The sequence below is a fragment of the Rhinopithecus roxellana genome, chromosome 20, assembly GCF_007565055.1.
Source record: "Rhinopithecus roxellana isolate Shanxi Qingling chromosome 20, ASM756505v1, whole genome shotgun sequence".
NCBI classification, from domain to species: domain Eukaryota; kingdom Metazoa; phylum Chordata; class Mammalia; order Primates; family Cercopithecidae; genus Rhinopithecus; species Rhinopithecus roxellana.
In genome coordinates, this window is record NC_044568.1 from 31,164,733 (window position 1) to 31,188,539 (window position 23,807).

Here is a 23,807-nt window from a genome sequence, read left to right on the forward strand (position 1 = left end):
CATCCTGCTCTGACAGCTGGGCATCCTAGCTTTAGCCACACACATAGTGAGAAAATTGACCAACCTTCCCCCACACTCAAAACCTTATGTGGAGCCCACATCTTAGCCTAGACTTAGCTGAGGCCTTCATGGTAAGTTATTCTTTGAGGCCCTTGTTTGTCTTTTCTCTATTAAATGTTAGTTGAGATTGTTCTAAACTGTCAAAGAAGTTAAATAATGTTGCAGAAAGAGAACAGTGTTTTCTTACTCCATTGTTACCAGATCTGTACTCTGAGGTTCCTTTATATGCTGGTTAGCGTATTTTCTTAGGGAGTGGAAGGTTCTATATTATCCTTCCCCAGAGCAATGGTGCCAATTTTTGTTTTCTTTTTTTTTTTTTTTTTTCAATTTGTGGTTTTATCTTCAAGTGATCTGATTTCCATAATAATGAAAATCTCCCAAGTTACTTGCATTTCTTTCTTTCTTTCTTTTATTGATTGATTTATTTTTTTGTGAGATGGAGTCTTACTCTGTTGCCCAGGCTGGAGTACAATGGTGTGATCTTGGCTCACTGCAACTTCTGCCTCCCGGGTTCAAGCAATTCTCTCACCTCAGTCTCCCAAGTAGCTGGGATTACAGGCGTGTGCCACCACACCTGGGTAATTTTTGTATTTTTAGTAGAGACGAGGTTTCACCATGTTTGCCAGGCTGGTCTCGAACTCCTGACCTCAAGTGATCCACCTGCCTCAGCCTTCCAAAGTGCTGGGATTACAGGCATGAGCCACCGTGCTGGGCCTAATTACTTGCAATTCTACCTCAAGTTTTAAAAATATTTTCATATTCTACCTCACAGGAAGCCATTCAATAGAATTATCTGAATCTCAAGTATGTTTATTGGGTTTATCAGAGCTAAGTCTCATCCATGACTCATGAGTATTCACGTGTAAAGCAGGGTTTTGTGCTTGCTTCAGCAGCGCACATAGTAACACTGGAATAATACAGAGAAAGTTAGCATTGCTCCTGCATAAGGCTGACACACAAATTCATGAAGTGGTTCATATTTTGTGCAGTCCCTGGAAGGTCATCTCACAATTTTCTGACTAGCTCCAAGGAGACAGCATGAGTCAAAGCAAAATGGTTGGCACTTAATATTGAAATTGTGATTTTCACTACAAAAATATTCACGTACAGTGATCTATGGAATGAGAATGGAGCTGAGTAAAACACGGGATATTGTGTGCAAATATATTGTTAGTATGTATCTCAGAAATGAGAAAATGTCAACTTGCATCTCCTTCATGGAACTTACAAAAGGAATTTTATCTTTTATGTCAGTTGGAGGTGAACATGGAGATTAAGCATCATTCTAACAAAGACCTACTGGTTCAGAGTTTGAGTCTGTGAAGAAGGAATAGTAGTCGAAGGCAGGTCTTGATATTTATTAGTTTTTGCCTTTGGTATGATTGATGAGTTCAGTAGCAGTAGGCAATTATGTTATCTAATTTAGTGAGATAATAGGTTTATAAATAAATGTAGTTACAAACCATGAAATATATGAGATGCCCTAAATTCTAAGCCACAAAGAGTAGAACACCTAATAAACAAAATTAGGACTCAATAACATTTCCCAAATACCACAACATTTCAATATTAGAACCTACAAAAAATACACATTGGATTTTTTTTTTGCAGTTCTAAGATAGTTTCACCAATAATAAAGTTCAAGAACAAATTATTTCATTGCTTCACTATTTTTCTGAGCATTCAAAATATGTTATCTCACTAAATTTTTATAACAACCTAGTAAAATAAGACAGCAAAATTCTCACTTTTTAGAAGAACACATTGAACCTAACAAAAGCAACTTATCCAAGAACTAGTAGCTTTTGGTTATGGAGCTAGGGCTTATTCTGAGTTAAGACACTTTCCATTATGTCAGGCTAATGCAAGTTAATTTACTGAACTATACTGCCTTCAGTTCATGAGTACTTCATGTTATTTTTTTTCTTCTTTAATTAGAAGCTTAAAGAGAAGCTTGTAGAGCTTACAAATTAGAAGTGTATGGGATAATTAAAATTCTAAAATTAACACTGGTATCATTTGAAATACTCTAAGAATTTAATATTTTTGGTAATTATTTTTATATCAGTTTTTAAATAGTAATTTTACTTATTACTTTTTTAGACATAGCATTCACCAACTAATGTCTGAATACAAAGAAAACGAGACACCTAGAAATCCTCAAAATAGCAATCCAGGTAAGACTTCTGGTAGTAAATTACTCTTGGTGGTCTTACCATAGATTAACAAATAAGAATTAGGAAGTTTTAATCACCAAAGAGTAGTTTAAAAGCTTACTATGTAAATTGCATGTATACATATACCCACACATACATATACACACACACATATACACATATATGTGTGTGTTTTAAATTTCTTCTTAGTAGGTTAGATTTCAGAATTATTTAAAAAGTTATGTGTAGATAATTCATAATCTCAAACAGTATTATCTGAAATGAATCATTTCTTTAATCGTAGTCCCTAAAAACTTATATGATATTTTTTGTATAAATAACAAAAAGGATTTTTAAGTTAGTATGTGGTATGTTTTATAGTCTCATTATAGCAAACTGGCTTGTGTTATGAAATTGGAGCTTCTATTTAATTTTTAAAATAAATGGTTTTCATTGCTGGGCATGGTGTGGCTCATGCCTGTAATCCTAGCACTTTGGGAGGCCGAGGCGGGGTGATCTCCTGAGGTCGAGAGTTCGAGACCAGCCTGACCAACATGGAGAAACCCTGTCTCTGCTAACAATACAAAGTTAGCCATGCATGGTGGTGCATGTCTGTATTCCCAGCTACTCGGGAGGCTAAGGCAGGAGAATCGCTTGAGCCTGGGAGGCGGAGGTTACCGTGAGCCGAGATCACGCCATTGCACTCCAGCCTCGGCAGCAAGAGCAAAACTCCATCTCAAAAAAAAAAAAAAAAAAAAGAAGGCTTTTATTTAGTAAATAAATGTCAATTACAGTTGACCTTTGAACAACATAGGATTTAGCGGTACTGACCCTGTGTGCAGCTGAAAACCTGTGTGTAACTTTTGATTCCCTTCCAAAATTAGCTGCTACTAATAGATGATTATTGACCAGGAGCCTTATTCATAACATAAACAGTCAGCGAAGACATTTGGTATGTTACGTGTGTTACTATACTCTATTCTTACAAGAAAGCAAGCTAGAGAAAAATGGTTATTAAGAAAATCATAAGGGATAAAAATATATGTACTATTTATTATGTGGAAGTGGAAGTGGGTCATGCTCATGGTCTCCAACTTGAGTAGGCTGAGGAGAAGGAGAAAGGAGATTGGTCTTGCTGTCTCAGGTGGCAGAGGTAGAAGAAAATCTGCATATAATTAGACTGCTGCAAGTTAAACTCCTGTTGTTCAAAGGTCAACTGTATTACATAGTGATTTATGTCGCTAAAAAAAGTAACTTTTTAAAACTGGGACCTCAACAATACCTTTCTGGTACCATAAACAAAAGTGAATAAGAACTATAAAACTTATCCAGTGTGCACTAATACTAATAGAAAATCATTTTTTAAAGATACCAAGTGTAGAGGTCAGAAAAGCAATTTCTTGTTGAAAAGCACAGGTCATGTTTCATATTCTTATACCAACAAGGTCTCACTTATTGACTTCATTCTTCCTAATTTGAAATTGAATGAGATACATTTACTTCATTAGAACAAGATCAGTTCTTCTCTCCACTAGTTAATTGTCATAACAGTAATTTTGTTAGAACAAAATACTCTTTTACCAGTAGCCAAAAGGTTATTGTAATGAATACCCTAATAGTCCAACTCTAGGCTCAACAAATTATAATAAAAGTATAAAAGTGCTTTGCAATAACAAAAATGCTACTATGCTACCTAAATGTGACACCAAATACATTATACAGTCTGAACTGTGTGAGGACACTTTTAATTTAGTACATATCAATTGAAGAACTTTTACAAGTTAGATTTTGCAAGCTACAGGTGACAAACACATAGTCTTGGTCTTTAAGGTGCTCATAATAGACTGCAGCTGTCCTTATTTCATATCTGTGTGTTTTTTCAAGATTTTTTTTTTTTTTTTTTTTTTTGAGACGGAGTCTTGCACTGTCACCCAGGCTGGAGTACAGTGGCACCATCTTGGCTCACTGCAACCTCTGCCTTTTGGATTCAAGCAGTTCTCCCTGCCTCAGCCTCCCGAGGAGCTGGGATTATAGGCGCCCACCACCATGCCCAGCTAATTTTTTTGTATTTCTAGTAGAGATGGGGTTTCACCATGTTGACCAGATGTCTCGAACTCCTGACCTCAGGTGATTCACCTACCTCGGCCTCCCAAAGTGTTGGGATTACAGGTGTGAGCCACCACACCTGGCCAATAATTTTCAAGTAAAATATTTTTATTCATTTATACACTTGTCCATTTAATGAATAAACTATCAAGAGTGTTTTGGGGAGTAAGCTTCTTTTTTTTTCATGTTACAGAATACAAACATTTAAAAATACAGTCAGGGGCTGGGTGTGGTGGCTGAGGCCTGTAATCCCAGCACTTTGGGAGGCCGAGGTGGGCGGATCACCTGAGGTCAGGAGTTGGAGACCAGCCTGGTCAACATGGTGAAACCCTGTCTCTACTAAAAATACAAAAATTAGCCAGGTGTGGTGGTGCACGCCTGTAATCACAGCTACTTGGGAGGCTGAGGCAGGAGAATTGCGTGAATCCAGGAGACGGAGGTTGCAGTGAGCCGAGATCACACCACTGTATTCCAGCCTGGGCAACAGAGAGAGACTCTGCCTCAAAAAAAAAAAAAAAAAAAAAAAAAAAAAAAAATACAGTCAGGGCTGGGCATGGTCACACATACCTATAATCCCAACACTTTGGGAGGCTGAGGCAAAATGATTGCTTGAGCCTAGGAATTTGAGACCAGTTTGAGTAACACAGTGAGACCTCAACTCTACTAAAAATAAAAATCAAGAAATGAAAAATTTAGCTGGGCATTGTGGCATGCATCTGTAGTCCCAGCTACTTGGGAGGCTGCACTCCAGCCTGGGTAATGGAGCAAGACCATCTCAAAAAACAAAACAAAAACAAAAGTCAGGAGCTTGTTATGATCATTTTCATTTATATTATTTGCTACTTCATTCAGTGCCTACTACTATGTGCTAGATGCTGTCTGGAAGTGTGTAATGATCATTTATTATGTTAAATATGTGTTAGACATTTGAAGTATGTGGTGAGGAATGAAAGCTGTCAAAAAGTGGGTAGGATTTCAGGTAAGCATGCAGAAGGGGTAGAACTTTTCTAGGTAAAGAGGCAGAAGAATGATGTGGGCAGAAGGAACATCTAACAAGTTTGTATGTTTGACAGAAGGAACATCTAGCAAGATGGCATGCTTGGAAGAAGGAGCAGCAGGTGCAAAAGGTAAGATGCTTGAGTGAACTTTGCAGGGTTTATGAGCAGTTCTTTTTTGCTGTTGCAAAATCTGAGATGGGAGTAGTTGGGAATGAGGGAAAAACCTAGGTAAGGCAAGCTCATGATGGACTTTTTAATACTTTAAACTGAGTAGATCTTATCCTGCAGGCTATGGGAAATTTACCAGGTGGAGTGCTTTGGGCTGCAAATACTAAAGGACCTAACTAACATTAACTAAAACAACAGGAAGCAGAGTTGCTTTGGTGGGAGGTTCAGTGATAACACTGGGTCCCACTTGGTGTCCCTGTTTCAACTGTGCTGTCGGTAGTGTTTTGTACATGTCTCCTTTCATGGCTGGCTAATTAGCAAGAGCTCCAAACATCATGTTCTCATAACACAATTTCTGAAGGCTGGAAGGGCTGCTTTTCTTCTCATGTTTCTTTGAAATAGGGAGAAAACTCAGAAGCGTGCAGTGGGCTTCCTTTCACATTTTATTGGCTTTGTTACACCACATGCTCATTCCTAAACCAGGCACTGGGAAAACAAATGTAATGACCATGATTAAATTAGAATAGTCATTTCTCTTGTTGGGGATGGGGAGGGGTATTAGGATGATAAATATTCAAATAGACTTGTAGTTCTCCAGCAAGAAAGAATAAGGAATGGTCTTTGGGTAGGGAGGCAGCAATGTTTTCTGTAGGAATTCATTATAGAATTGTGAGCAGAAAAGTCACAAGATTAGATCTGAGTATTAGGACATTCTGATTATGGTATTCATAAGCTTTTAATGTAAAGAACCAGGTGGGAAATATTTCAGGCCATGTGGTCTCTGCCATATCTCCTCAACCCTGCCATGGTAGTGTGAAAGCAGTCATAGATAATATGTAAGCAAAAGGCAGGACTGAGCTCCCATAAAATTTTATTTACAAAACTGGGTTTTGTAAATAAGGCTGGGTTGGGCCTGTGGCCTGCAGTTGGATGACTCCTCATATGGAGGATAGATGGAAAGTACCACGTAAAGAGACTGGAAGACAAAGGAAGCTTTTACAGTAGCCAAAGCTACAGCTTCCTTGTCACCAATCCTTGGACTAGCATCAATCCATTATGTGGTTTTCACCCATCCATGGTGAAATAAATGATGTTAGAAAGCTACTTAGTAATTTTGAAATGTTGATCTTTCTCTTGGTTTTTGCCTTTTTAATTTGTTTTGCTTGTTTTTTTTATTTAAGAAATAATATTAATAGTTGGTAGTCTGTAAAAGCCAGTAGTTAAGAACTAGTGGTAGTGGAAATACAAAGCAGAGGCAGAGAAGAGATAGAGACAATGTGAGTTAGTGATTATTGGATGTACAAATTTAGGGCACAGAGAGAAATCTCAGATGATTACGGGTTACCAGGTTGTGAACTAGCGTTTAACCTGGACATGAGGAAGGAGTAGGAGATTTGCAGGTGAATGGAGAAGAGCAGCAGAGCAGCAGGAATGACTAACCTCGTTCTGTGCATGTGGAGTTAAATGGAATATTCATGTGGGATATTTTCAGTAGGTAATTGGATTTTAGGCATTTCTAGCTGGAGGTAGAACTGAGGTTGGAGGTGCAGACTTGGAATAATGTAGGCAAAGTCATAGATCTGAATGAGCTTGTCCATGATAAGAAAGACATGGAATAATCAGAAGGCCAGTGACAAGATCCTGGGAGTATCAACATTTACCAGAGGAAAAGAAGTTAGTAAAGAAGACTGAGCAGTGGCTAGAGAAAAGTAGGAGAGGTTATCAGAGGATGGGGTGCTGCAAAACATTTAAAAAATGTGAGAATTTCAAGGAGGGGGAATATAAATTCTAACAAGTAAGATTACTAAAAAGTAAGTTAAATTAATATTTTAAAAGCTCTTTGGTGGTACTCTCTTCAAAAGAACACTTTTAGAGTTGTAAGGTCTATTTTTTAGGTACATGGTACTTCTGGTGTTCAAGTATGGAAGAATATACCTACCACCATCCTACCTAATGTTTTTGTAACTGCAGCAGCTACCTACATAGAGTCAGACCTAGATGGCGAGTTCCTGTGCCAACATTTTCCCAGAATTTTTAGAACCAAAGGGTCCACATGAGGAAAAGTGTAATCTTTCTTATCTGGTTTTTGAGGAAATGCTTGTTTTGTACTCAAACCCTTGATAAGCTCTTCTAGATGTGTTCCCAAACAAAAACCTGACAGCAACTACTGGAAGCCATTATCAGATACTCATATCCTTCCTCTAACATGGATTCAAAATACAGCCATGGTTTGACAAAATTTTAAGTTTTGATCAGAAATAGTTTACAGATCAGCAGTTTGAATTTCTTTTGATTTAAATATTTTATTGCAGAACACTAATGTAATATCACAGAAACATATGAGGTGATATGCTATACAGAGTTGTTTGTTGTTTTATAAAAATTTAAGAAAAACATTGAAAACAAAACAACTCTATGATCAGTAGTACAGTATTATAGTATATCTGATGGTTATATGTTATTCTACAATCATCACAGTTACCTGAATGATACACAGTCTTTTATTTATTTATTTATTTAGTTTTTTTTAAGAGATGTGGTCTCACTATGTTGCCCAGGCTGGCATGCAGTAGCTATTGACTAGTGTGACTGTGGCCTTGAATTCCTGGCCTCAAGCAGTCCTCCTGCCTCAGCCAAAGGAGCAGCTAGGACTACAGGCATGTGCCGCTGCACCCAACCAGATGCATGATCATTATAAAAATGAATGAAGCCCTGCTGAGTTAGAGAAAATTACGATGATCTTTAAAACACTTTTTCTAGAAACTTTTATATTGTAGAACATATTGTGAATCATCAAGGTTTCTAAATTTATTCTGCTTAAAATAGGATTGTTGCTTGTTTCATATTACTTTCTTCCATCATTGTTTTATGTATTTGTCTATACCTTTCATCAAATGTTTACAGAAATACAGGAATCTGAAAGGCAAATATGAAAAAAATAAAAAAAAATTAGGGACAGATATTCTGCAAAATAACCTTCTGATTGCAGTTACATATAACACATCAAATAATACAAATTTTCTATGATGCAGTTGTATCAGAGACTCCCAAGACCACCTCAGTTTTGGTGATTAACTGAGAAGGACTCACAGCACTTAGCAAATATTCATATTCAGGGCTTTGATTTATTACATTTAATACAATAAAAGGGTACAGAGAAAAATTTGCAAAGGGAAAAGCTACATGTGGTGAAGTCTGGAGGAAAGCAAACACAAGGTTCTAGGAATCTTCTCCTGTGTGGTTACCAGGATGTGCTTAATTTCCCCAGCCTCAGATTCTGACAACACAAGTGCAATGTTGTCTACCAGTGCCAGAGTCTCACTGAAGGCTCAGTATCCATGTTTTTGATGGAGGCTAGTCGCATAGGCATCCTCTCCCTCATATATACCAAAATTCTAGACTCCCAGAAGAAAATCAGCTGTTCAGAGTAAGCTACATTTGCACAAACAGTTTAGGTACAGTGAGCCACTCTTCTCAATAAGGGAATGGTGAGAGCCCTCCCAAATCCAAGGTCCCAAACACCAGCCCAGGGCCATTCTTGTAAGAATCTAAGGCTGGTGGTCTCATCTCATGCCTACTGTATAAAATCTTTGCTGCGTGGTAGCTGTGGCCCTGGCATAATTTTTGATGTTGTCTTAAAATTTTATTTTAACAGCAAATAATATGATATAACATAACATGGTACTGGTTTCAGTTGCATTATTCATATTAAGTTGCAGTGCTGCTCACAGTTTTGACATTTGGTGAAGAGTTGGCAGATATTTGTACAAAAGTTACTATGGCAATATTAGGTAATTATGATCTGTCATTATCTCATTAAACTTTCAGTAAAATTGTTGGATAAAATCAGCATAATAATTTTTGATTCAAAATTAAAGTAAAAATTGTCATTTATCCTAATTATGTGAATGGACCAATTTTGATTCATATTATGTTAAATCCTTGCTTATAATTATGAAATAAGATAAAATATTCAATCATTTTTATCAATTTTTTAACCCAATTATGCGATTAAAATTATTTGCTTTATGTGTTTGTGTATATATATTTCAGTTTGGGAGATAATATTCACATTATATTACTTTGATCTTTATTTGCAATTTTCAAGCTGACTATATCTTTTTATAATATAGGATAATAGCAAGTTCAGGAAATATTTTTTTAAATTAATAACTGTATTATTTAGCATAGTTTTAGATTCACAGCAAACTGAGAGTAAGGTACAGAGATCTGCCATATACCTCATGACCCCCTGATATGCATAGCCTTCCCCATTTTTAATATCTCCCACAGAGTTCATCAGACTTACAAACTACCCCCATAATTCAATTATCTCCCACCAGGTCCTTCCCACAACACATGGGGATTATGGGAGTACAATTCAAGATGAGATTTGGGTGGGGACACAGAGCAAAATCATATCAGTGGGTATCCTTTTGCATATTAAAAAAATTAAAGTTCCATGGTAATTAAATGTAGTCATTTAAGATGTTCTTTGTCCTTGCTTTTGTTTTCCTTTTATTCATTAGCATAGGATCTGATGACATATGCTTTACATGCTGAGAAAGTGTGATTTCTGTAGCAGTTGCCACATAATGGGGAGGGTTGGGGAAAATGGCATCACGTGATACTACACAGTGCTACGCAGCATTAACTGGATCATTTTGCTCCATGAGGTGGGTCCCAATAGACTCTTTAGCAGTAGGAACAGACAATCTCAAGAGGTTGTACTTTATAAAACTAAAATCACAAAGTCTTTCATACATCCCTTGCAATGGAATATAAGACCAGGTAGTGAATACCATAGGTGAACAAGTATGTTCCTCACTGATTCCCTTCCTTTCAGGAATTAGTTTGAATACAGTCTATATTATTATAGTATGGCTCATCTACACCCAGATTCTCTGTTATGAGAAATGCCAAGAGAATCAAAATGTTTTGGTTTACAAGAAGTGAGAAAGATTTTTCTTTTCTTTTACTGGAGACAGTGATAACTCTTGGCAAATTCGGGTAGCTTGAGTGAGTTGATAATTTTGTTTTTATATATTTTTTATATCAGATAGTACTCCTTGGACATTTGGCATCCCCTCCCCACCGCTCCTTCTTAAGCTTCTCTCTGAATAAGTGGTAGGGTTCAGAGTGGGCAAACTCTTAAGGAAGTGATCTTTTCAGTGGTTCTTTCCATGGGAGGTAAAATGGTAAGTAAATATGAACCTTATTTGTATCACACATAGGGCAGAAAAATTAGCTAGAACTAAGTATATTTAACTAGACTCTTTCCCAGAAGAGGATTAGTGAGAGTGAGTACATTGATTTGTCTTGAGCTCTTCTCCACTGGCAGCTGAAAGTGATTTGCAAGAATCTTTGTCTCTGGTCTATTTCTGTGTTTTGCCATAAAACATAGTATGATGCGTATAGACCTAGCTTCCTTGTGATAGGGCATTTTATTCTAAACTAAAGCATTGTAACTGAAGAGTTGGAGAAGCTATGTTGTATGACAACAAAATAAGTACAGTTGTCTCCCTTTATCCGTGGGGGATATGTTCCCAGACACTCAGTGACTGCCTGAGAGTTTGCATAGTACCAAACCCTATATATGCAATGTTTTTTCTATACATACATATCTGTGATAAAGTTTAATGTAAGATTTAGGCACAGTCTGAGCTTAACAACAATAACTTATAATAAATAGAACAATGATAACAATATACTGTCATAGGGGAGTAGCAACTACCTGGGCCAGTGGCGTGGCAGTAAAAGAATTTACCAAGACAGGTAGAGAAAGGCAGATTCATTATAGAAGGTATGAAAATATGTTGCAAGAAGGCAATGAGCAGCCTTCCAAAGAAAAGCCTACTGCCAGGGATCAAAGGCTTGCTGGAAATTTTATAGGATGGTTCTTAGGCTGACTGATAATGCCAAGGTAGCAGGGATCTAACTTGCATTCTTCTGTCAGCTGAGGGGTTTGATACATTAAAGTGTCTGACGGTAAGCAGGAAGTTTGTGACTTACATACATTATCTGTGCTGGAGGGCCATATGCCCTGGGCCATAAAGAAAATGAGACCTGTAACTTATTTGGTTCCTCTTTTTAAAAATAATTTCTGGACCATGAAGAAAGGAAGACATAGCTTATTTGTTTTATCTCTTCGCTTTCTTCTGGCCCTGCCAGCCTGAATCTTTTTTGTTTTTTCTAATTAGGTCTTCACATATGCTATAAAAAAGTTTATGTATGTATGTATATATATGTATATATATTCCCTCAAAATATCTTCTTGTCCTGTACTCATGCTTCTTCTTATGAAGATGATGTGAGGTGATACAATGCCTCTGTAATGGGATGAAGTGAGGTGAATGATATAGGCATTGTGATGTATTGTTAGGCTACCATTAACCTTCAGAAGGAGGGTCATCTGCTTCCAGTAATCCTGGATTACTGAGCCTTGATGATGTTGTTGGTTGGATATCAGGATATCAGGAGGAGATGAAGTCAGTGATTAATGGGCCGTAGCATATACAGTGTAGATACACTAGACAAAGGGATGATTCATGTTGTGGATGGGATGGAATGGGATGGCTGGAGAGTCTATCATGCTGCTCAAAACAGCACACAATATAAAACTTATGAATTACTTATTGCTGGAATTTACAATTTAACATTTTTGGACCATGGATGATGTATTAGTTTTTCTCACACTACTAATAAAGACATACCCAAGACTGGGTAATTTATAAAGGAAAGAGGTTTAATTGACTTGTAGTTCTGCAGGGCTGGGGAGGCCTCAGGAAACTTATGATCATGGTGGAAGGGGAAGGAGACACATTCTTTTTCACATGGCAAGAGCAAGGAGAAGTGCAGAGCAAAGGGTAGAAAAAGCCCCTTATATAACCATCAGATCTTGTGAGAACTCACTCACTCTCATGAGAACAGCATGATAACTGCCCCCATGATTCAATTACCTCCCACAGGGTCCCTCCCATGACACATGGGGATTATGGGAACTACAATTCTCGATGAGATTTGGGTGGGGACACAGCACAACTGTATCAGGTGACCATGGGTGACTAAAACCACAGAAAGCAAAACACAGATGTGATACTGCGAAATATGTGTTCAATCTTTGAACTCTTTTCTTGGCATACAACTCCTAAAATCCTTAGAATCCCCAAAGTGATATCCCTTTGTATGTGAATGATTCATTATGGCTGGCAGCCCCTAATGTGCTTCAGTACGGGGGCTGGTCACCAGAAAGACCAAGGCATGATTAGAGGGTTAGGACTTCCAACCCCGTCCTCCAACCCTCCAATCTCATGGGAAGGGAGAGGGGCTGAAGTTTAAATTGATCACCCATAATGAATGATTTAATCAGTCATGCCTATGTAATAAAACTTCTATAAAAACCCAAAAGCTTTCTGGGTTCAGAAAGCTTCTAGGTAGCTGACTTTGTGGAGGTACCTGGAGGGTGGTGTACCCTCGGAGGGTATGGAACTCTGTGCCTCTTCTCCCATGCCTTGCTCTGTGCAATTCCTCATCTGCATCCTTTCTAATATCCTTTACAATAAGCAGGAAATGTAAGTGAGTGGTTCCCTAAGTTCTGCGAACTACTCTAGCAAATTAATCAAACCCAAGGTGGGGATTGTGAGAACCTTGAAGATAGTTGGTCTGAGGTTCTGAAGGCCCAGGCTTGTGACTGGTTTGGGGAGGCAGCAGCCTTGGGGACTGAGCCTTCAACTGTGGGATCTGACACTCTCTCCAGCTAGACAATGCGGGAATGGAATTAGAGGACACCCAGCTGGTGTCTGCTGCAGAACTGACTGCTTGCTTGTTGGTGGGAATAAATCCCCTCAGCCCGCCAACATTTGGTCAAAGATGTCTTCTGTGTTGGTGACTGTTGTTGTGGTGTGAGAGCGGAGGAAAAATATGCTGAGTGTGTTTTTTCACACATATCATGGATATGGGAGCATTACTGTACACTGTTCTAACTACTACTAGTTCATTAGTCCAGAAAGCATGTTCTTGAAGTTTGACTCAGTTTGCTAGTGATGCTAGTCAGTCTGATAGGATTTGGTTAGGATTATGATTATTGTACACAGAAATTCATTTGTAGGTATCACATTTTGGCAAATCCCATTCTCTTTTGCATTTTATTGATACAAAGGAGGAGAAGTAAGAATTCTTAATGTAGTAATTGCCTACCAGTAGTATAATCAATATTAGTTCTAGTGTAGTCTCAAGGTATGGTCCTAAAGGAATACTTTGTGAAAAAAAAAAGAAAAGTCTAAAGCATGCACAAAAGTATACATTATTTCTTTTAATGAAGGCAGAGTCTCAATGTGTTGCCTAGGCTGGTCTCAAACCCCTGGGCTTCTCAAGTGATCCCCTGGCCTCCAGCCTCCTGAGTAGTTGGGATTACATGCATGTGCCACTAGGCCCTCTTATACTTTCAATATTCTGTGTTTTTCTATTGTTGACTTAAAATGCTTTTTTTTCTTTAATAGTGGATGAGATTCCCGGATATCCTGTAAAAAGGTAGGACTTACAGATTTAAAAAATATTATATGTTACCTGAGGGAATATACAGAAAAGAAACTAACATCTGTTGAGTGTTGTACTCTGGGGTAGACACTATTTTATGTGCTTATCTCATCTCATATAGTTATCACAGCAGCTTTGAAAGGTTCTCTGTTATTATAACCTACTTTTTCCTAATTAGCTAACTGTGGTTCAGTTAGGTTGATTAATTGCCCCATATCCCCATAGTTAACAAGTAGCTGGCCCATGATTTGACTGGCAGCCTGCCTGGCTCCCAAATCCATTCTCTTGCCCCTCTGCATAGATTGGCAGAGACCTGTACAGCACTGGAATCAAGGTACAGGTCCAAACCAGATCAATTCAGAAAGTCAAATTTAGTTAACTCTCATTTATAGTTTTTCTCAGAAGCCTGGTTAGTCTAAGATTTGTTTTAATATATTTGGCAATTTCAGATGTAATCAGTATCTTGCTTTTACTATCAAACATTTTAGGGCAGATCTTACTTAGCTATGGCCACAGGAGCATGGGTTTTACATAGACAAGACCAGTCATGTCCTAGAGAGGAATTATTTTATTGTAAGTGAAGGCTATTTATGTTACATTTACTAATTATGTTAGTTATATTTAGCATCTAAATAGAGCCTATTTCTAATTGATTTCTCTACTTATTGACTCCCTAGTTTAGTTTTCCCTTAGGCCACTACCCTGCTTAATTCCATGGGCTTTTTTTAAGAGTCTTTTTTTCTTCTTCCATGACTTTTCTATAATCTTTTCTTTAGTTGTTAACTTTCTTCTCTGCTTTCTGTGGTGTTTCCTTTGTTCTATTATTTTTCCATTTCTGCCAGCTAAGTGTTCCCCATTTTTATACAGACAGAATCAAAAGCACACACAATTTCAGGATTTTAAGGAATCTTAGTGACTAATTAAAATACCCTCCGGTACTTCAACCTGTGTTTAACATTCTGGTGAAGTGGTTGTTCAGATGGAGAATCTGAAACTCAAAGAGATTAAGATGACTTATTTGGATATAGGAAGTGGCAGAAATGAGATTTAAACCCATTTCAAAGCCCATTACTCTTCCTTCTTTATCATCATTTTAGTGAGTGTTTTAATAATAGAAAGGGAAAGTGGGTCTAGTGAACACAGTGGATGAGCCTAGGAAGGGAATTAACTGGGGAACCCAATGGAAGAGAAGACTTAAACTAGTAGGGGAAGCCCATGTTTGAAGAGAAATAACACTGGGTTGGATAGGAATAAGGTTTTTAGAAAAGAGAAGTGAATATTGGGGTTTATGACAAGTTTTATAAAGATAAATTATAGTAATGAAGAAGGCAGGATGTTGGGATTTATCTAGTAGGGCATGTTTAAGTAGGTGGTTCAAGGGAGTCCTGAACAGATTGCTGCTCTTGTTTGTTTAATTAGAGTGACTGACCAACTTCAAAGTTTCTATTGAAAGATGTTAAAAGAATTTGAGCTATTGAGAAGAGTCTCTATAGCAGATTGAATTGTAGTATTATCTACTTCCACCCCAACTTATAGAGGGATGGCTCAGAGTCCCTCCAGTGCTAGAGGACTGAAGGTTCCTGAACTATGTAGATCTGTGCCCCAGAGCACATATCCTCTTACCTCTGCCTCTTTTCCCAATTCACCAATTGTCCTTTCCATTTCCATGTAGGGTAGGGCTGGGGTCAGATTATCTGGCAAATCAGTCATGGACCTTCAGTTTGGTAGCTGATAACATGGCTATGCTAGGGGAACACGACTGAAATTCCATTTAGCTTGTTTTCTAGCAGCAATAAAATTGAGAGCTCTGTCTCTTGGTCATTTGAGCCACTCTTTTAGGAATTTGTGCTTTCATTGGCTAAAGATTTAAAGGTTGGAGATTGCCATAGAGCCCTGCAGAAGAGGGATCTGGAAGTAGGAACCCATAGGAAGAAGGATATTTAGATAGTTCTTAGGGAAATAGAGATACAACTACCAGGATTCTGTTTTTCCAGAAGTCTCTCTCCTTTGGTATCTGAGTGCCTATGGAGGTTTTTAAGAGCTTCGTACTTTATGTGGCCCTGAATTTGGCAGAGTCTATGTAGGGAAAATAATTAGATTTTATAATTAAGTTTTAATATCTCCCAGAAGATCATTTTTAATAACAATATATACATTTGTCCTTTGACATTCATACATTTAGCTTTCAAGTATTTTAGATGTGTCAGAGAAGATTCTGTAATATTTTAAGGAAAAGGGAAGCAATGGGGGCCTGCTTAAGTGGTTTCCAAGCAGAAGAACGAAGACTGCCATTTTCAAGTGACACAGATTAGTCTTTGAACCAGAGATAGATCATGGAGAAGGGACAGTGGATCTTTTCACTTTATTTTAAGCTATCAGGTGTCTTCCAGTTCAAGTAACAAAAGTTACGTCAGCCATTACTTGGATTTTAAGTTCTGCCTCCAGAACAAATAATTTGCGAAGCCCAATTATTCTCAGGCTCTACCAATATATTAGCTGTCATGATTTGTTATGGAATTAAGGGTGAGTCTTCATGGGCTGTTCCATAGCTTTGGAGAGGAGGAAGTAGAAATAGGTGATTAAGATCTTTACCACAACAGAGGCCAAATTTTAATTATATTAAGAGACATTATTTTAAATACAGATAGCTAAACTTCCACAAGTTTTTTGTTTTGTTTTGTTTTGTTTTGGGAGGGCACTCAGGTATGAACCTTCTAATTGCTTAAAGAAATTAATACACTCGTGAGCTGAGATCCGGCCACTGCACTCCAGCCTGGGCAATAGAGCGAGACTCCGTCTCAAAAAAAAAAAAGAAATTAATACACTCATTTTGTTGTATATTTTTATTCTAAAGGCTTTTCAACAAACCATCTATTGACGACTCACGACCTATGTCAGCTAATGAAGACTTTGATTTTGATACTGAGGTAAGGAGGTCTCTTGCAAAATTAATTTTCTCATTCTGAATCTAATTTTCTATAATATTTACTCTTGAAATTTAGTAGTAATCTACTTATTATTATATTACGTTGGTTATGGAAAGTTCATTAGAGAAAACCATAAAAGAAACATGAAAGAAAAAAACCATAAAAGAAACATGACTAAACATTTTTGAACATTTCTTACTTTGATAAATAACAAAGACTTGGCAAATATGTAGAGGGAGTGGGGGTGAAAAAAGAATGGGCTGGAAAACACGTAGTGGCAGGAAAATTATATTAGGCAAAGCTTTCTCATAATAGAGCAAATTTGAAATTTGGTCAAGGTTGATTTGAATAAATATTCTTATTGTGTGTGATGTTTAAATTATACTAAGATAGCTTTTATAATACTTATGCCTAAATAAATCTTTAATGGATCTAATTACTTATTATAGTAATCATGGAATCTCCTTGATGCCTTTTGGTTCAAAAACTGTACAGCAGATAGCATATACTTTTCTTTCTTAGACACATTATTTTAGTATTATATATATAGTTTTTAGATGTGAGCTTTTTTCCTATTTCTATCCTTGGTTATGTAATGAGACTAAAATAATATTAGAAATTGTGAAAAGTTAGTTGGGTATGGTGGTGCATGCCTGTAGTCCAAGCTATTCAGGAGACTGAGGTGGCAGAATTGTTTGAGCCCAGGAGTCTGAGACCAGCCTGGGCAACATAGCAAGTACCTGCCTCTGATTTTTAAAAAATTGTGGAAATTTAGAAATTTACATTTTCTTTCTCAAAATCTTTATTACAATGAGATTCCACTGTCATTTCATTAAGACTATATTTAATACTCTTGACCTAATTGAAGAATGGTTGCTTTGTCCAAAATAACAACCAGTTCTAGAAGCAGAGACTCTTAATAACCATACGGTGGGACTTAATTTCAGAATTATTTGTGTTGTGGTTCTTAAAAATATCCAAACTAAATCCTACATCACATGCTAAAATTTCAAATTTCAGAAGTTTTTGTATTTATTTAGTAACCATTTAAAAACTCCTTTATTACTATGAGCTACTAGAGGTTAGGGAACTTTTTTTTTGTATCCTGGAGTACTACGAATGAACAGACAAATGCATTTCTATATAATGGAATGTTAGCAGTAATATAATATGCCTAACTTATCTAATAAATAAATCCATTCATTTATAAGATATAGCCTAAATTTATATTCCCTTTTAATATTTAGGATGTATAAATTCAGATGAGTTATATTGAAAAAATGTGTCATAAATAAGAAGAAAATTAGAAATAGATCATCAATAGGAGAGTTAAAGTGTTAATATATTTTCTAGTCTTCCAACTGTAAGCGTAAATTAAAATTTTAGATTTAAAATATTTAAACTTTTAAAAGATCCAACCCATGTTCTACTAAATACGTGTTTTTAATCCATATATTACTGCTTAGAATTCTGATTAGTATTTTTCTTCCAAGTAGAAAGTTGATGGAATGTTTTCTTTTCCATTTTTCTCTCTCTGAGGTAGTAATGTTCCAGCTTTTAAGTAGTGGTAGATGACCATATTTAACTAATTGAATGTCTCATTTTACAGTACATAATTCAATTCTATATCACAGAAATCTTTACCAAAAGCTAATTATAAATACTACTCAGTATTATTGGAAATATACTATGAACCAAAGTCTCTGTTATGCATCTGTATTTCTCCATGTACCTTACTGTATGTGATGTTTCTCTCCTTTTCCTTGGCTTTGGCTTTATTCCGTGGCTTTCTTTCAAGCTCATACTTGATTGACTGGTAGGTTATGTCTTTTTGTTTGTTTCTTTCTTTCTCCCTCCTCCCCAATCTTTTAAAAATGATTTATCCCAACCTATGTTTTTCCTCCTAGAACACATTCTCTACAATGTCTCTTCTTTCAATCCATGTGTGTCTTCACTGCTAGCATACTTAGTGTAGCTTTCTGCGTAGTAGCTATGTGAGACTTTTATTCATCTATCATTACCCTACAAGATTTATTCTTTTTTTCTCTGTTTCTTGGAAGGAGCTAAATTTATACAATCATTTGTCCTTAGCTTTTTGAGAAACAAATAGAAACGACTTACACTAAAGAATTAGAAAACAACCCACAACAGCAGCTTAACAAATATGAAGCTGAAGAGGTGGATAAAGGGGAAGAATTTATTAAAGAGAGGCAAGATAAATGTAAAGATTGAGTAACAGAGTCAAGTTGAGTCAGATTATTATAAAAACACATCAGAAACTGTGGGATTTAATGAGCGCAGGAACTCTTTACATTATAAAATATGATAGAAATTATTTTAAATGCAAATTAAGAAAAAAAAAGACAGGTAATGAAAAAAGTTGCTGAGATTCCTTTGAATGTTTTATAGCTAATTTTTATGAAGAACTGAAAGAAAATATAAGGGTGACTATAGTTAACATTAATCTACTATACATTTGAAAGAAAAGATAACTAAGGTGATGGGTACCCCAATTACCCTAATATGATTATATGAATGCATCAAATTATCACATCTACTTCAAAAATACGCACATCTATTATGTATCAATTTTTAAAAAGGAAATTTATATCCTCACATGTTTGAATTTAGCAGTTATGTCATATATTTGATCTAGTAAAACCTTGTTTATAAATAATGCACAGTGAAATCTGTTTTAGGCCTTATCAGATTTATTATGAATTCTTAATTTTTGACTCTTGCTTCTCGTTTAAGTTTTCTAATTTAGTGTTTGGCATATCCATGACTTAACTAATTTATCTTACTCTTTCATATAATCTTGATAGCCGTTTGAGAGGTTTCTGAGAATAAAGAACATAAATAAATACATTATATTTAATCTTTTCATTAGTTAAAATTTCTGGTTATATGAAGGAGGTTCTTAATTTTATCCATTAAATGAGAAAATAAATTTCAAGATAAAATCCTCTTAAATAAATTCAGGGAAAAAGATGAAGGAATAGAAATTCCACTGTTCCCCACAGCCATAAGGACACCAAGTTAACAACTATCTACACAGGAAAAAACAACTTCATAAGAACCAAAAGTAAGGTGAACACTCACAGTACCTAGGTTTAACTTCATGTCACTGAAAGAGGCACTGAAGAGATTTTTTAAAGTCCTGAATGGCTGACATTACCCCTCCCCCATCCCTAGCAGCCTGACATAGTGTGGAGAGTGTCTCTGAGTGCTAGGGGAGGGAGAACACAGCAAGTGTGAGGCTGTGAACTCAGTGCTGTTCTGTTAGAGCAAAAAGGAAAATTAGACCAAACTCAGCTGATGTCCACCCATGGAGGGAGCATTTAAACCAGCCCTAGCCAGAGGAAAATCACCAGTCCCAGTGGTCTGAACTTGAGTGTCTGTAAACCTTGCCACCGAGGGCTACAGCACTTTGTGTCTCCAAGTAATGTCAAAAGGCAGTCTAGGCCATAAGGACTGCAATTCACAGGTGAGTCCTAGTGCTGAACTAGGCCAAGAGACAACAAGCTGGGTGGGAAAGATATGCCATATTGAGATACAAGCTGGGGTAGCCAAGGGAGTGTTGGCATCAACCCTCCCCTAATCTCAGGCTGCACAGCTCACAGCTCCGATAAAGGCCCCTTCCTTCTGCTTGAGGAGAGGAGAGGAAAGAGTGGGGAGCACTTTGTTTTACATCTAAGATACCAGCTGAGCCACAGCAGCAAGATAGGGCACTGGTCAGAGTTGGGAGGCCCCCATTCCAGGCCCTGGCTCTCTGACATTCTAGACACGCCCTGGGCCAGAAGGGAACCCACTGCCTTGGAGGAAAGGACCCAGTCCTGGACTTGCAGCATTCCTCACCTGCTGACTGAAGGGCCCTTAGGCCCTTAATAAACAACAGTGACACCCAGGTACTACATCGAAGGCCTTGGGTGAGCCTCTGTGACTTGCTGGCCTGAGGTGAGACTCAGCATATAACTGGCTGTGGTGGCTATGGGGCAAAATATTTTCTGCTTAAGAAAAGCAGAAGGAAAAATAAAGGGGACTTTGTCTTGCACCTTAGGCACCAGCACGGCCATGCGGGTGGCGGGGTAGAGCAAAAGTGCTCTCTTGAAGGTCCCTGATTCTAAGACTTGACTCTTGGATGGCATTTTTGGACATGCTGTGGTCCAGAGGGCAGCCCATAGCCTTGAAGGGTGAGTCCCAGGCCAGGCAGGGTGACTTGAGAGACCTTGGGCCTTAAGAGAACATAGACAGTAATCTAGCAATACTTCTCATGGCCTGAGGTGATGGTGGCTATGGGGTGAGGCTCCCCCCAACTCTTTCCATGCCTTGGGACATGGGCCATGGGTTTTCAAGATAGAGCAACCAGTGAGGAAGCACCTGTTCCTGCAGCACTTGCTGCTGTCCTGGCCACTCAGTGGTCACTACTCATGAGCCTCACACAGCAGCTGGCAGAGATGTGGCAATTTGGCAGATCTGCCCATATCCCTAATAAACCACTAATGTTCATCTTTATTAGAGCCAGTCTTATACAAACTGAATTTCATCTTTTTAAAGAAATACAGGCTGGATATGGTGGCTTAAGCCTGTTATCCCAGCACTTTTGTAGGCCAAGGAAGGTGGATCACCTGAGGTCAAGAGTTTGAGACCAGTCTGGCCAACATGGTGAAACCCCATCTCTACTAAAAGTACAAAAATTAGCCAGGTGCGGTGACACATGCATGTAGTTCCAGCTACTTGGGAGGCTGAGGTATAAGAATCCCTTGAATCTAGGAGGTGGAGGTAGCAGTGAGCTGAGATCACACCACTGCAATCCAGTCTGGGCAACAGAGTGAGACTCCATCTCAAAAAAAAATAAAAATAAAAAAGAGAGTTTTTTTAAGGGATAATAACAGAGAACATCTTAAACCTGGAGAAAGATATTAATATCCAAATACAAGAAGGTCATAGAACATCAAGCAGATTTAACCCAAAGAAGACTACCTCAGAGCATTTATTAATAAAACTGCCAAAGGTCAAGGATAAAGAAAGGATTCTAAAAGCAGGAAGAGAAAAGAAACAACAGACAATGGAGCTACAATACATCTGGAATCTGATTTTTCAATGGAAACCTCCTTACAGGCCATGAGAGAGTGGCATGACATATTTAAAGTGCAAAAATCCTCAATGGAATATTTGCAAACTGAATTCAACAATATATTAGAAAGATCATTTGTCATAACCAAGTGAGATTCATCCCTGAGATGCAAGGATGTTTCAACATGTGCAAATCAACCAACAAGATACATCATAGCAACACAATGAAGGATAAAAACCATATGATAATTTTAATTGATGCCAAAAAAGCATTTGATAAAATTCAACATCCCTTCATGATAAAAACCCTCAACTAGATATGGAAGGAGCATACCTCAACAATAAAAGCCATGTATGACAGACCCACAGCTAGTATCATACTGAGTGGGGAACCCAAATTTGGGTTTCCTTTAAGATGTGGAACATGACAAGAATACTCACTGTCATCACTGTTACTGAAAATAGTACTAGAAGTTCTAGCCAGCACAATCAGACAAGAGAAAGATATAAGGGACATTCAATTGGAAAGGAGAAAGTCAAATTATCCTTTTTCATAGATGATATGATCTTATATGTGACAAAACCTGAAGACTCCACAAGTAAACTATTAGAACTGATAAATGAATTCAGTAAAGTTGCAGGATACAACATTAACATACAAAAATTGGTAGCATTTCCAGATGCCAACAGTGAACAATATGAAAAAGAAATAAGAAAGCAATCTTATTTACAACAGTTACATGTAAAATTAAATACCTAGGAACTAACTTAACCCAAGAAGTGAAATATCTCTACAATGAAAACTGTAAAACATTGGTGAAGAAATGGAATAGAACACCAAAAAAATGGAAAATATTCTATGTTCATGAATTGGAAGAATCAATATTGTTAAAAGTTTCATACTACCCCAGAGAATCTACAGATTCAATGCAATTCTCATCAAAATATCAATTACATTCCTCATAGAAATAGAAAAAAGTATCCTAAAATTTATATGGTACCGCAAAAGACCCAGAGTAGCCAAAGCTATCCTATGCAAAAGTAAGAAATCTGGAGGGGGGTGGTTCCAAGATGGCCAAATAGGAACTGGTCCAGGCTACAACTCCCAGGGTGAGTGACACAGAAGATGGGTGATTTCTGCATTTCCAATGGGGTACCGGGTTCATCTCACTGGGACATGTTGGACAGTGGGTGCAGGACAGTGGGTGCAGCCCACCGAGCGAGAGCTGAAGCAGGGCAAGACATCGCCTCACCCTGGAAGTTCAAGGGGTAAGGGAATTCCCTTTCCTAGCCAAGGGAAACTGTGACACACAGCACCTGGAAAATCAGGTCACTGCCACCCTAATACTGCACTTTTCCAAGGGTCGTAGCAAACGGCACACCAGGAGATTATATCCCAAGCCTGATTTGGAGGGTCCCACACCCATGGGGCTTCCCTCATTGGTAGCACAGCATTCTGAGATCTAACTGCAAGGCAGCAATGAGGCTTGCGGAGGGGTGCTTACCATTGCTGAGGCTTTAGTAGGTAAACAAAGCTGCTGGAAAGCTTGAACTGGGTGGAGCCCACCGCAGCTCAAGGAGGCCTGCCTGCCTCTGTAGACTCCACCTCTGGGGACAGGTCATAGCCAAACAAAAGGCAGCATAAACCTCTGCAGATTTAAATGTCCCTGTCTGACAGCTTTGAAGAGAGTAGTGGTTCTCCCAGCACAGAGTTTGAGATCTGAGAACAGACAGACTGCTTCCTCAAGTGGGTCCCTGACCCCAAGTAGCCTAACTGGGAG

At 37.7% G+C, this 23,807-nt stretch overlaps 1 non-coding gene across 1 annotated transcript; it reads left to right on the forward strand.

The window, feature by feature from the left end:
* Positions 1-937: 937 nt before the first annotated feature.
* Positions 938-1,044, forward strand: LOC115895404. The gene has a single exon (XR_004055600.1). It is a non-coding gene; the product is annotated as a U6 spliceosomal RNA (small nuclear RNA).
* Positions 1,045-23,807: the final 22,763 nt, after the last annotated feature.